Below are 15876 nucleotides of genomic sequence, written 5' to 3' on the forward strand. Positions count from 1 at the left end.
TGATGGGACTAGACACACTGATGTGATGTATTACATAGACACTTGATAGTAAATAGAGGTTATGTGCTCACAGTTAATAGAATTATTGGGGTGACTAAGAATTTCTCTAAGTTTTGGCATGAGGTATATGATGGTTTGAATGGTAGTTGAAACTTGGTATGTGAAAGATTGCGTGGAGTTGACATTGGGTGTGATTCAATAGCTTTACCTCGATGAGAAAGTACTTTCGGATTGAAAATTAGTATTATCATCCTTGGGTCTAACCCGTATCTATCATGAAATGTTTACAAGAAAAGAGAGGGAGTTATAGTTTTGAAATTTTGAAGGCTACAATGTGCTTGCTAAGAAGACTTTGATACTAACGACGGTTTGAGAGTTAGGTAAATCGCTGGTGTGGTTATGATATTATTTTTTACTTAGAGTGTTGGTGTTAGTGGAATACTGTGAGAAGTTTGTGGGGGTTTGATGAGTTGAGTATGTGTACGATTGTAACGGGAATACACTGGTTGATTGTGGGTGGCTAAAAATCAAGAAGATGTAGTTAGATGAATGGAAATGTTTGAGATAGGCACTATGAAAAGAGTATCTTGTGTTATTCGACCTTGGTTCCGTACTTTATTATGTGACCACCTTCTTCGTTTCGGACATGGTTTGAAGTGTGATTGGCTGCCTATACCCAAGAGTGTTTCCACTCGTTGGGTGAATTTCTAGCGGTGGATTGGATGGACCAATCCTGCTATCTTCTCTTAGTATGGTACGATGATTGGGTAGACTTGGTCTTTTCAGATATGGCAGATTTGGGGTTGCCTTGAGGCATTTATTTTTTTAGTAGCTCTATATGTACTGCCTTGCTTATGAGATCTTATAGAAGATCTACCATGAATAGTTATAGTTGTACGACAGCTTTAATATTCATCTCATCGTCGAGGTAACGCTCCGACTAGGTGTGATTGATTGTGAAGACCATTGAGTCTAGTTTTACTAGTTCTAAAGGTTTGTCTATAGTCACATCTACTGATCTAGCATCCCGATAGTGTTGTTGGACGTTTTGTATACTTGGTTGTATCACTTGCTGGGTAGTTACTTGATCATTTCCATCTTTGGGTTAGATACGTTTGACCCTCCCTTGATGAGTACCCGATGTCTAAAGATCAAATTTTTATAACTTAAGTTCGTGGAGAGATTGTGTTGTGAGAAAGGAATCTTGATAAGATCGGTGATGATTTGTGCATTATGAATGTCTGGTGGTTGGTTCAAGTTCACTTCTGGTTGTAGCTGTTATTGGCTTAGAATTGTATCTTGGTTATGCGAGAGAAGATTCGTCTTGATAGTCGTGTCATAGTTAAGAGGATTTTGGTTCAGACTTGGTTTATGGGTTAGTTTTTGTGTTGGTAGTCACTCTTGGCTTGTAGATTTGCAAAATTTGATTCTAAAGTTCAGTTTTTAGTAGTTGATCTTGATGGAATGGTCTTAAGGTGGAGCTCGCTTGGAGAGATGAATACCGACTCTCGAAGATCATACCACATGCTTTTGGTAGCGTCGGTTATTCTTCTTTCTCCTTCATTATGTTCGAGGACAAACATGGTTTTTTTGTGGTGGTTAACGTAATAACTCAGAAGGTCATTTTTGGAAATTTTGAATATTCATTTAACTAGAGTGAATTAATTGGTGATTAATTATTAAAAGACTTAATTTAGTTAATGTTTAATGGGCCAAGTTTATAATTAGTTTAATAACCTTTACCAGTTGACCCATATAATTAAATTAAGCTAGTGTAATTTGTCACTTTTAATATCTGATAATTTTATTTAAGAAACGGAAAGGAAAAGAAAGAAACGGAGAGTACGTATAAACCTAAACTCATCCGTGCAGGGATATGGAGCCGCCGACGGGAACTGTTTTCCAGGTAATAGTTTTAACTTTCATTTCGCTGCATTTGACTCTATCTTTCCTAATTAATTAGTAGATATATTATCACTATTGTTAAATGTTGGCTGGGAAAGAGAAACAAAGACGTAGATTCAAAAAAGAAAAAGAATTAGAAATTTGAACTACAATATAAGTTTATGGTACGTGGCAATCATTGGACAATGATTAGGACTAATCATTAGGGAGTTAAATAAGGGTTAGAAGTTAACGTACTGGTTCCTCTTGTTCTTTTCAAACAGGTCTTATAACCGTAATATTATATAATTATCCTAGTTGATACATTATTATATGTAATTAAATATAAGGATACAAAATTATAAGAATATCATTATATTTGTGATATTGGAGAAGTTGGAACTTAACCGTAGGCTTGAAATTTAGAAAACATGAGGTTGGCATGTTAATTGACTCCAATATTAGGAACTTGATTATACATTTGAGTGAGTTTTTGGGTCCAGACTAGACACATAGTAATGAGTGTTATTAGTTTTGAAATCTTATTATGGTCATTTATTTGAATAGATTATTTTTAGTTGGTAGTTCAACGAAAGGGGAAGGCTGAAGTTCCGGAGTGAATTCTTGATTGATTGAGGCAAGTGTATTTCTAATCCCTTGTTATGTGTATATAATCGTGTATTTCATGGTGGTATGGGTTGGGGAGTAATGGGACTTGGTGATGGGTTGGCTTGGCCATATTTATTAATTTTAATGATGAAAAAGGGGTAATAAAAAGCAATGTGATTAATTGTTGGTGTGTGATGTGTTGAGAATAGTTTGAAAGGCTTGTTGAATCATTGTACTGTTGTGAATTATGCAATATTATGAAAATTGTCATCTCCTCATTATTTGTGTGAACATGTCATTTGCATTGTTCTGAGACATGATTGTGACAAGGGTATGTGGATTGAGAAAGAATAAGAAATTAAAGAGGATGTAGCATTTTGAGGGACGTATCACGCGCCACGATGGATACTATATTTTGTGGGACGTTTCGTGCACCACGACAGATACTACAAATCGAGGGTCATATCGTGCGATGCGATGGATACTATGATCGAGGGACATATCACGCGCTGCGACGGATGCATGGACAGATATGTTCCCTATGGGTCCCAAAATGAGAGACAGCGGGTGCGTATCACTAGGTTAGACAAGCATCACTCTACTTGACATTGCATTGCACATCTTTATCATTAGTGAACTTGTTATTGTGTTTTACTGATCTTGTGAGTGCCTTTCTGTGGTACTTGTGATTGATAAATATTGAGCTTGTTGTTGAGGATATGTAGTTGAGGATATGTAGTTGTTAGAGTGTTGTTGTTGAGCTATGTGGTATGTTAATTGTGTATTGTTAGACTGGGCTGGTTTTATGCAGGTTGTAGATGTGGAGGTTGTGATTGATGAATATTGAGCTTGTTGTTGAGGATATGTAATAGTAAGACTATTGATGTTGAGCTGTGTATTGTGTAAATTGAGAACTATTACGTTGAGCTAGTTTTATGCAGGATGTAGTTGTGGAGGTTCGGTTTGGTGTAAGAAGTGCCCGTGTTCTATCCCCTTAACTTGTATTTAGAGGTTTATTTGTTGAGTACGTGTGGTTTGGTACTCACCCCTTGCTACGAATTTTTGTAAGTTACAAGCTCGGATCTTCGTGATACTTTCTCTTCTCTCCTTATCCGAGGCTTTCTGTGGAGATTTGTGAGGTAGCTTCTTGTCATCTCAGCGGACCTTCTTACTCTTTTTTATGATCTTGTTCTATTCTAGAAACAAGGTAATTTGAGACTTGTGTTTTTCTTTTGAATCAATTGTAATACTTTAGAGGTTTGTACACGTGACAACCGAATTTTGGCGGTATTTTTGAGTTGATTATAAAATTTCCGCATTTTATTGTATTGGTTGAGTTTTAGGCTGACTTGTCTTGGTGGGATAAGACGAGTGCCATCACATCCATTTTTGGGTCGTGACAAAATGGTATCCTAACCCCAGGTTCATAGGTCTCACATGTATACAAGTCGAGTCTCGAGGATCAGTACGGAGCCTTCGAGAGGCTATAGTGACTTTCAAGAAAACCTTCACTTCTTGGATCTCTATCGCGCGTACTTGTTCCGGTTTTGATTCTTATCACCTCATTCCATTCTCTTTCACGTATAGTGATGACCCGTGCATGGTTATTCATGCGAGTAGTTGGTATCGTGTTTGGCTTAGAGGTTAGATTTGGTTTTAGGAGTGGTAGACTTATGAAAAGGATATGTGGTCAAATATATAATGGTAAACGTTCGAATAGATTGAGTTAGGTGATAACTTGACGAAATATTTTGAGGATATTTGGATGATTAGGTTGAACATTGGTTTAAGAGACTTCATGAGCGTTTGATATTTAATTTTTAGGCTAGTCATCTAGTAGTGGGATCAGTACTTGTGTGGTATAGGCAATATCTGGAGTGGTTTGACAATTAGAAGTGGAATGATTAAAAGGATGGCCAGATAATGGACATGTAACTTTGGAAACTACAATAAGTAGTGTTGTCATAACATATATGGGCTGCTTAGCGAATGATGAGAATGATATTACACTAATTTAGGTCAGAATATCTGTTTTAGTTTTATAGATAGAGTGCATGTCAAAGAGGGTCATGAGACGACTACTGCAATTGTATCGATTCTTAATTGGTTAGAATTATCAAGTGTGTTACTCCTGCTATCGACTTGATCTACGAAGGAACACATATCACTTTGGGTTAGAGACATAATGGATTTGACAATATTTTAAAGTTATTCAATTGGTAAAAATGTGTGGGCTATTTGGGTACGATCTTCTCGATAGGTATGTTGTGTTCTAGTGGTGGATTTGATGAACTTCCACAATGTGGTTCTATTGGTTTATGGAACGAATATGTCGATTGTCAAGTATAAATATTAACCACTTAAGGAGTTATCAAGGTTGTCACCAATTTCACATAATTAGATTTGATGTTGCATTCACGTTTGAGAAACCAACTAGTTTGCCATTACGAATGCTTGTGTTAAGCATTATTTATTAGGAGGCTTGTAGTGGTGGATCTTTGGTACGATATTAATGCATTTTGCTTGTGCAGTGTATTACGAGGATTCTAAATAAGGACTGGTGATTTCATTGTAAGCTCCAAGAGACTGGATCGATATCGGAATGAAAAGCTTATGGGTAAAGTAATTTCCAACGAGTATACTTGTAAGAAGGCAATTAAGGATTTTACTAAAAAAAGTGCAGACAAAATTAAGCGAGTCCTTTAAATTTGATTGGTATGGCTGAGTTTGAGGTGTCATTGATGACAAGATTGACTTCGTGGTGATGGAAAGGGCTAACTGAGCATCATGGTAATAAGAGTACGTGATGAATTATGATTGGAATGCAACTATATGATAAATTTTATTGGTTAAAAGAATTTTGTATGGTAATGATGACTTTTGAATGTCTAAGGTATGGTCTACTACTATTTTATGAGTAGCGTGGTTGTATGGTATGTTTTCTGAGGAGTTGGGATGTCGCTCAAATATAATTGAAAAGAGATAAAGTCATAATGAAATAAAATAGTGGGATGTAGTGTAGCTTTTAGAAAGAGGTGAGAGCAAGAATAATTTTCTCTCATTGTAAGGACTAAAGAGGTATCTTAAAAAGGGATTGAGAATTGGGTTCAGGATGCGTGATTTCACCCGTTTTACTCTGGTTATATTAATAGTTTCACGGGTTCATCATATTGGTTAAAAACTATTAGATAAGATGTGAGAAAGGTGTGTACATACGTTCAACTCGAGTGTGATGATAAATTCTTTTGTGGTTTTGAGTTTGATAATGAGTATGGTTGGAATTTTAGTGAAGGATATGATAAGATCGATAGAGAGGCAACCAATGATAAGCTAAGATACATGGATTCATAAAGATCCTCAATGTATGAGCTAATGTTGGTAGATAATGGGAATGTGTTACACGATTGAAATCAAAATTCATGTTCATTGTGAGTCTGTGTCCGTGGTAGTTTGTTTTGACAAGGTATTGATTGGTAAGGTAAGAGATGATTGATCGGATTGAGTATTGAGCATTTGGAAGGACTTGTGCATAATTTAAGTCGTAAATTTGGTTACTTTTGATTGTTAAAAGACATAAATGAGTGGTTCACTTGAAGTTTTCATTTAGAAGATGATGTAAATTTCATGGGTTGTTGGTCAAATGATAATAATTGTAAGCGAGTTAGCAAACGAAATAAAAGTTTGGTGTATTGAAGAATTTTAGCGTGTTTAAAATTTTTGACATGATATGAATTTAAGAAAGGTGAACGAATAAGAGTTGTCGTATAGACCATTGGTTCAGAATTGAAGGTTATATGCATTTTTGCCTTTGAATTAAGATATGACTATGAGATGTGAACATGTTCAGTACAAACTTACTAGGGGTTTATTAGTGATTTTTATAAAGATTGAGTTTTGTGTTAGGGTGACAAACAATGATGTGTGGTAGATTCTATGTGGTTATATCGAGTTAGATTGTTCAAATTATGATAGGTAATTTATGGATTTTCAACAATATGGACCTACAGTTATAGATGGTTAATGAGGATTTCAAGGGAACTGAAACTACATTGTTGATAGGACTCGACACATTGATGTGATGTGTTACATAGACACTTGATAGTAAATAGAGGTTATGTGCTCATAGTATTTAGAATTATTGGGGGTGACTAAGAATTTCTCTAAGTTTTGGCATGAGGTATATGATGGCTTGAATGGTAGTTGAAACTTGGTATGTGAAAGATTGCGTGGAATTGACATTGGGTGTGATTCAATAGCTTTACCTCAATGAGAAAGTACTTTCAGATTTAAAATTAGTGTTATCATCCTTGGGTCTGACCCGTATCTGTCATGGAATGTTTACATAAAAAGAGAGGGATCTATAGTTTTGAAATTTTGATGGCTACAATGTGCTTGCTAAGAAGACTTTGATACTAACGATGGTTTGAGAGTAAGGTAAATGGCTGGTGTGGTTATGATGTTTTTTTTTTGTACTAAGAGTGTTGGTATTAGTGGAGTACTATGAGAAGTATATGGGGTTTGATGAGTTGAATATGTGTACAATTGTAACGGGAAAACACTGATTGATTGTGGGTGGCTAAATATCAAGAAGATGGAGTTAGATGAATGGAAATGTTTGATATAGGCACTATGGAAAGAGTATCTTGTGTTATTCGACCTTGGTTCCGTACTTTATTATGTGACCACCTTCTTCATTTAGGACATGGTTTGGAGTGTGATTGGCTGACTATACCTAAAAGTGTTTCCACTCGCTAGGTGAATTTCTAATGCTGGATCGGATGGACCGATCCCGCGATGTTCTCTTAGTAGGGTAAGATGATTGGGTAGACTTGGTCATTTCAGAAATGGCAGATTTGGAGTTGACTTGAGGCAGTTATTTTTTTAGTAGCTCTATACGTACTGCCTTGCTTATAAGATCTTATAGAAGATCTACCATGAATAGTTATAGTTGTACGACAACTTTAATATTCATCTCATCGTCGAGGTCACGTTCCGACTAAGTGTGATTGAATATGAAGACCATTGAGTCTAGTTATACTAGTTTTAAAGGTTTGTCTATAGTCACAACAATTGATCTAGCATCCCAATAGTGTTGTTGGAGGTTTTGTATACTTGGTTGTATCACTTGCTGGGTGGTTACTTGATCATTTCCTTCTTTGGGTTAGATACGTTGGACCCTCCCTTGATGAGTACCCGATATCTAAAGATCAAATTTTTATAACTTAAGTTCGTGGAGAGATTGTTTAATGAGAAAGGAATCTTGATAAGATCGGTAATGATTTGTGCATTATGAGTTTCTGGTGGTTGGTTCAAGTTCACTTCTGGATGTAGCCGGTATTGGCTTAGAATTGTATCTTGGTTATGTGAGAGAAGATTCGTCTTGCTGGTTGTGTCATAGTTAAGAGGATTTTGGTTCATTGGTTAGTTTTTGTTTGGTAATCACTCATGGCTTGTAGATTTGCAAAATTTGATTCTAAAGTTTAGTTTTTAGTAGTTGATCTTGATGGAATGGTATTAAGGAAGAGCTCGCTTGGAGAGATGAATATCGACTCTCGAATATCATACCACAGGCTTTTGGTAGCGTCGATTATTCTTCTTTCTCCTTCATTATGTTCGAGGACGAATATGGTTCTTAGTGGTGGATATTATAATAACCCGGAATGTCATTTTTGAAAATTTTGAATATTCATTTAACTAGAGTGAATTAATTGGTGGCTAATTGTTAAAAGACTAATTTTAATTAATGTTTAATGGGCCAAGTTTATAATTAGTTTAATAACCTTTACCAGTTGACCCATATAATTAAATTAAGTTAGTGTAATTTGTCAATTTTAATACCTAATTATTTTATTTAAGATAAGGAAAGGAAAAGAAAGAAACGAAGAGTACGTATAAACCTAAATTCATCGGTGCGGGGACATGGAGCCGCTGAGGGGAGCAGTTTTTCTGGTAATAGTTTTAACTTTCATTTCGCTGCAATTGACTCTATCTTTCCTAATTAATTAGTAGTTATATCATCACTATTGTTAAATGTTGGCTGGGAAAGAGAATCAAAGACGTAGATTTGAAAAATAAAAATAATTAGAAATTTGAACGTCAATATAAGTTTATGGAAAGAGAATCAAAGACGTAGATTTGAAAAATATTTATTTAACTGAGTTTTATTAGTTTTGAAATCTTATTGTGGTCATTTATTTGAATAGATTGCTTTGAGTTGGAAGTTCAACGAAAGGGGAAGGCTCAAGTTCCGGAGTGAATTCTTGATTGATTGAGGCAAGTGGATTTCTACCCTTGTTAAGTGAATAAAACTGTGTATTTCATGGTGTTATGTGTTGGGGGGTAATGAGACTTGGTGATGGATTGACTTGTCCATATTGATTAATTCTAATGATGAAAAGGGGGTAATAAAAGGCAATGTGATTAATTGTTGGTGTTTGATGTGTTTAGAATAGTTTGAAAGGCTTGTTGAATCATTGTACAGTTGTGAATTGTGCAATATTATGAAAATGGTCATCTCCTCATTATTTGTGTGAACATGTCATTTGCATTGTTCTGAGACATGATTTTGACAAGTGTTATGTGAATTGAGAAAGAATAAGAAATTACGGAGGATGTATCATTTCGAGGAAAATATCGCGCGCCGCGATGGATACTATATTTCATGGTTCGTGTCGTGCGCCACGAAGAATAGTATATATGGAGAAATGTATTGCGTGCCGTGATAGATACTATTAAAGAGGGATGTGTCGCGCACCGCGATGGATGCATGGACATATATGCCCCCCATGGGTCCCAGACTGAGAGACAGCGGGTGTGTATCACTAGGTCAGGGATGCATCACTATACTTGACATTGCATTCCATTGCATTGCACATCTTTATCATTAGTAAATTGATATTGTGTTTTGCTGGTCTTGTGAGTGCCTTTCTGTGGAACTTGTGATTGATGAATATTGAGCTAGTTGTTGAGGATATGTAGTTGTTAGAGTGTTGTTGTTGAGCTCTGTGCTATGTAAATTGTGAATTGTTAGATTGGGATGGTTTTATGCATGTTGTAGTTGTGGAGGTTGTGATTGATGAATATTGAGTTTGTTGTTGAGGATATGTAATTGTTAGAGTGTTGTTGTTGAGTTGTGTGTTGTGTAAATTGTGAACTATTAGGTTGGGCTGGTTTTATGGAGGTTGTAGTTGTGGAGGTTCGTTTGGGTGTAAGGAGTGCCCGTGTTCTATCCCCTTAACTTTTACTTTGAGGTTTACTTGTTGAGTACCGTGTGGTTTGGTACTCACCCCTTGCTACTACATTTTTGTAGGTTACAAGCTCGGATCTTCGTGATACTTTCTCTTATCTCCTTATCCGAGGCTTTCTGTGGAGATTTGTGAGGTAGATGTGTAACACCCCAGAAAATTTTTGAGCTAAGACTTGAACCATCCTTCGTTATGTGTAGGATTTTACCGAGGAATTAAAATTTCTTAAGTGTTAAGTTCACTAGATGTAGCACCTTGTGTTTGAAAAAGAACTAAATTGGAAATAGCAAAATCTGAAATTTTGCAAGTTATGCTTAACTTATGAGTTTTGGGTCAACTTTAAATGATCATAACTGCTAGCACAATATGAGTTAGATGTGATACAAGATACCGTAGGAAATACATTTAGATTATCTTTCCAACGCTGCCGGGTTTGCTAAGTTTCGAGTTCGTATGAGGGAGATATGTCCATTCGAAGTTGGGTTGTCTAGATAAGGAAAGTCAATCGGATTTTAGAAGGGTATTTTGGTCTTTTCCTTACCCAATCAGATTTAACTCGTTTTAGTAATATTTTAAGGGTCTAATCTGATTAGGTTCAATTTTATAATCCTAGTATAGGATTTTAGTTGAGAGTTCAAGAAGAGAAAAGTAAAAGAGAGAAGAGGAGAAAAGAGAAATGATCGAATCGTTCGTCGAAATTCTTAAGAGTTGTTGCGGATTGTCGCCATGGATTTGATCCCTAAGAGGTATGTAAGCTTCCATAGTGTTGGGTTTGTTCATCCACACGCCAATCATGTTATTGTTAGCGCAATTTCATTCTTAAAGTTGAAAGATTAGAGTTATTGATGAGTTCTTGACAGGTGTTCTTGAAGTTCATTCTAAATCTTGTTTTGTGGGGATTTTGATGATTTCTTGAGATTAAAGTGAGTGTTTTAAGGAATGTATTGAGTAGATTAGAGTTTACTTATGTTAAATAATCAATTCTAAGTGATTGGGGAAGAAACCATTCGATTCTAGGCGAATTAGGGTGAGAAAACGAGCACAAAATTTCGTCGAGTCTTCTGGGTTGAGGCTTGGCGCATCGCGCCAGCTAGAGCGCCCCAAAGTATGCTCTGAAGTTTAGGGGCTAGCACTCCGTGCCACCCATATTCCCAGGGTCGCCTGCCCCGTCCAGTTTGCAATCGGTTGCTCCGTTTGAGTTCTTTCGAAGGGTACCTTCACTCTTTTTCGATTCTAACTACTCTAAACTACTTTTAAACATCTAAAATCATTCCTAACATGATCATAACCTTGAATTCATAAATCAAATTCAAGGTAGAGTTGAGAGTTAAGTTTTGAGAATTCTTTCGAACATTCTAAGAAAGCCCATTTGAGTCCTTTTGTGGAGTTTTCTACAACTTCTAGTAACTTGTTTCAAAACTCGAACAAGTGAGTATGAGGATGAAGAGTATGTATTCATGAGGCTACCTTGTCATCATGAGATCCTCCATGTCATGAACCAAAACTCTTGAATTCATAATTCACATTCAGAAGAGAGTTAAGAGTACAGTTCAAGAATGCCTTTGAGTTAAATTGTGAGTTCTTTGAGATCAATCATTGATTTGAACTAAGTTTTGAGTGTAACGACTTGGAAAAAAATGATAGGTTAAGCAAGAGCCTATGACTTTGTGTTGACTTTATAATGAGGTTCTATGAGGGGTTTATATGTAATTTCGTTTTAATTGTGTAACTCCGACAATTTAAAATGAATAAGAAGAAGCTTGAAATTGGAAGTAGTCATTTTTGGAAAAAAATTCAAAATCTGGAAATTCGGCCAAGTGTGGAAATCAGTGAGTTTTTGGCCAACTTTGAGCAGTCATAACTCCTAGCTCAGGATGATCCAGGAGTATTTCCAGTTATGTTTGGAAAGCCCTTGGAACGATCTTTCCAACGCCACTGAGTTTGCTCGATTCCGAGTTCGTATGAGCGAGTTATGCCCTTTGAAAGTTGGGCAGTTGGCAGGGAGTCCGTCCGGAAATTTAAGGGCATTTCGGTCTTTTCACAAATCTTTTCTTTTGAGGTTATATTGTTGTGTTAGGCTGTTTGTGGATCATTTTTGTTCCATTTTAAAAGAATAAGAGTTAGGGTTCTTGAGTGAAGAAGAGAAGAAGAGAGGAAGAGAGGAAGAAGAGGAGTTGGAGCTAGGGTTGAAGATTTCTTGGTGTTTCTTCTTCAAATTTCGTGGGGAATTCATCTTTAAGGTATGGGGATCCTTTATCCTTGATCATTCTTTCTTTCAAGGAGCCCAATCAAAAGGTTTTCAAGGTCTTTCAAATACACCAAAATCCTATTTCGAATTCTAAGCATGGGTCCTTGCATTAAATGATTTCCAATGATGTTTTATGTTGTTATTAATGATTATTGATGGTTTTAGGAAAGAAATCTTCATGAACCCATGCCTTTACAAATTCTCTAAATTTGGCCTAAAGTGGGTGTATTGATTTTGTGTAATTTGATGGACAATTATTGTGTAAATTGTTGTGGGCTGTTCATGTATGTATTTATCTATGTTGAATTGTTAAGAATTGTTATTGAATTGAAGGATGTGGGATGTTAGCCTTGAATGGGCAAAATTGTGAATTGGTCTTCATGTTGATTATGGGCTTATGCTTAGCTTAGTTTGTATAGTTGAATCTTGTTATTATCATTGTTATTGTATTGTTAATTGTTGGAATATGAGGATGATGAAGATTGCCATGGAAAGAGGGTAAGTTGATCAAACTTGATAAATATTGTATAATTGGCATGAAATTGAGTATTGTGGCTTATGGCCTTTGAAAAGGGTGGTAAGATGGCTTGATCTCTTAGTATTAATATAATTGTTATTGGTTGGTTTGATCCACCTTTGGTGGAGGTGGTTATTTGTTGTATTATTGTGAATTGAGGCCATGAAGGGCATTATGTGAATGTTATTATATTGTTGTATTATTATACACATATGAGGCTATATGTAAAGTCCTATATGAAGCTATATGTAGAGTTTGATGTGAAGCTATATGTGAAGGTATGATGTGAATGAGTTTTATATGAAGCTATATGTGAAGGTATGATGTGAATGAGTTTTATATGAAGCTATATGTGAAGGTATGATGTGAATGAGTTTTATGTGATCTTGTGATGATCCTATGTAAAGTGGATAGCATTGTGAGTTAAAGTATGATTTCTTATGATGTATATATGAAATGATGTTGGATTATGAAGTATCCTTAAATGAAAATGTTGTGACTTGGTTGGTAGACTAAAGTGTCCCTCCTTGTTACTTAAAGTCTTGAATGCATGAATGTGTGAAATGGGCAGAACTAAGAAATGGTGCCCTTTCTATAAATGTTAAAAGAGGAATTCTAGGCCAAGACTTGAATCGGCAAAACTAAGAAATGGTGCCCTTTCATAAGTCTAGCTTTCCTAAGTAAATGTAAAACCATGAAATCGGTAGACCTAATGGTGGTAGCCCTTCTCATGTGTGAAATGATGAACCTTGGACCGGCAGGCTTAAGGCACCCTTAATGAAAAATCGATAGGCATAAGGCACCCTTCCAGGGGGATTTAATGAGCTATCCTTATGAACCTTGATTGGCCATGACTAAGAAATGGGGCCTTTCTTGGGAAGAGGAACTATGAGTTGGTTGAACTAGAAAAGGAACCTTCTCTAAGTACATATGTGATTGAATACTCTAGGGGAAACAAGGCTAGCACCGAGTGGATGTGGTTAGGAAGGTGGCCTAGTTGAGTATGAGATTAGGCACAATGAACTTCCTTGGACATCCCCTAAACCATGTGCCTACATGGGTTGCTTACTAGTTCTACCTTTGGCAAGTAGAACAACCTCCACGGAGTAGGATAGACTCCGGATTCCATACCTAGCTAGTATGGTCTATGTCGGTTATGCCTATTCCCATCATGTGGGATGTGCACTCTAGTTATTGGATAGGTTCTACAACGTGTAGGTAGTAGTATGGGATGCTATCTACACATGGCACGAGTAGGCTTTGAAGATACTAAAGTGAGTTCCCTAAGTCTAACGACTATTATGTGAAAGTCCCCTTATGTGCTTGAATGTCTCCAAAATGGTTTCTTAAAGAATGTTGGCCTATTGATGTTATGTTGTAAAGGAAATGTCCTTATCTAAGGTAATCTTGAGGAACACTTAAGTGTGCTTGAAGAGGTTGTATGGGCGGTCACTTCTTGTCTTACTCAAGTGTGTCTTAAGATTATATTAGGTAGAGGTCCTATGGTAATGAAATGACATGTGTTCTTTTAAAGTTAAGCATGAGTTGTATATGGACATATGTTGATTATATGTATGGTGGGCTATGGTCTTATATGTTAATGTTGACTTGTATTATGTCTCTTATACTTGTAAAGGAAAGGTTTTATCAAATTGATATGAAAGCATTTATTCTTTGAAAATGTCCTTTTTGACATATTTTTGCATGGTCTCCATACTTAGTACTTAATTGTGCTAACCCCTTTCTTTCCCTTTTTTGAACTAAAGTGTAGGGATTTGGAGAAGATGACATGTCATGGCTTTGATAGGTTTCTAAGTGTTGAAGATGAAGACTTGGTGAGTCCTCATAGATTCGAGGACAATACCCAATACGTTCTTTTATGTCTTTTAGTATTGTTTAAGTTGTGTACGGGATTAGTCCCGAAAATTGTACTCTAAAGTATTAGATGGTTTTGAGACATCATGCATAAAGTCTAGAAAGTCTTCCGCTTGCTATTGTTTTTTTTAATGAAATGTTTTCTTGGTAAAGAAAGTTTTTAATTCCTTATGACTTTAGTGTCTATGCGATGAATGAATGCTAAGAGGCTTGTATTAGACCTCTTCGAGGTCGAGTACGCCGGTTACGACTAGGGGGTGATCCCGGGTCGTGACATTGAGGAAGTAAGTAAGAGAATGAGAAGAGTTGTATACCCGAATTCCATATTATTATTATGTAGACCCTCGAGTTGAGTTGTTCATGCCCATAACTTCCGCATGAACTCCATAAGTTGAGTATCTTTGAGAGGAGTAGTATTTTCAAGTTCTAAGTCTTGAGTATCGAGTTCCTAACCCTTTCGAGATTATAATCCTAATTATGCATGGGACTATTACCTATTACCTATTACCAATGAAGTCCATGAGTCGAGTTGTTCATGCTCATAATTCCGCATGAACATTTTAAGTCGAGCAGTCTTGAGATAAGAAGTGTCTTTGAGTCCTTGAGTTGAGTAGTTCATGCTCATAATTCCGCATGAACCCTCTGAGTTGAGCATTCTTGAAATTAGCAGTATCATTAAAGTTCTTGAGTTTCAAGTATTTGAGTTCTATTTATGGTTATTGAAAACCTTGCATTGAGTCGTTCAAGTCCATAATTCGGCGTGAACCATATTTTAAGAAGTCTTTTACAAATGTTTAAACTTTATTTTAAGACTTAAGCTTTGAAGTTGAGTAAGGAGTAAGAGTAAAGTTCATTTTCTTCAAAGAATTATATGGGAACTAAGTATTCCCAAGAAGTTTGAAAATGTTTTCACATTTTGAGAAAAAAAAGGGAACATCAATTCCAAGAGAGCTTTTAAGCTAAGTTTTGAGTAATTATCCCAAACCAAAGAAAGAAGTTGTTTTAAAACATATGAGCTAAGTATATTTTTGGGAGTAGTATTGAGCACCGATATGGGGATGCGAGTTCATATTAACTCAAGTCTCCATAAACCATGTAGCCATCATGGGTATTAATGGGTCATACTTTTTAGATGATCACATAAGTTAAGCTAGTATATCCACTAAGTTAAGCGTTCTATATGACAGGAAAGTATATGACAGTTCTGGCAGCGTGGGCAAGAAGCTGTATCACCATTTAGGCATATAGTGGTGGTTGTCAGTTAGAGAAACTCCCACAACAGTAATTGCATAGTTCCTCAAGGGGCTCTGCTTAGTATGAATGGGGGTATGAGACTTCATTCATGCATTGCACAAGTAGACTTTGAGAGGGAGCATGGATGTCTTTTATGAATTTATGATTATGAGTTGAGTACATCATGTTTTAAACAGTTTCCCTTTTCTTTAAATTGCACTTGTTTTAAACTGCTTTATAATGACATGAGTTCAGTTAAGTATTCA

This window comes from Solanum verrucosum, unplaced genomic scaffold (assembly GCF_900185275.1).
Source record: "Solanum verrucosum unplaced genomic scaffold, falcon-dt-bn FXZP01000039.1, whole genome shotgun sequence".
In the NCBI taxonomy this organism is placed as follows: domain Eukaryota; kingdom Viridiplantae; phylum Streptophyta; class Magnoliopsida; order Solanales; family Solanaceae; genus Solanum; species Solanum verrucosum.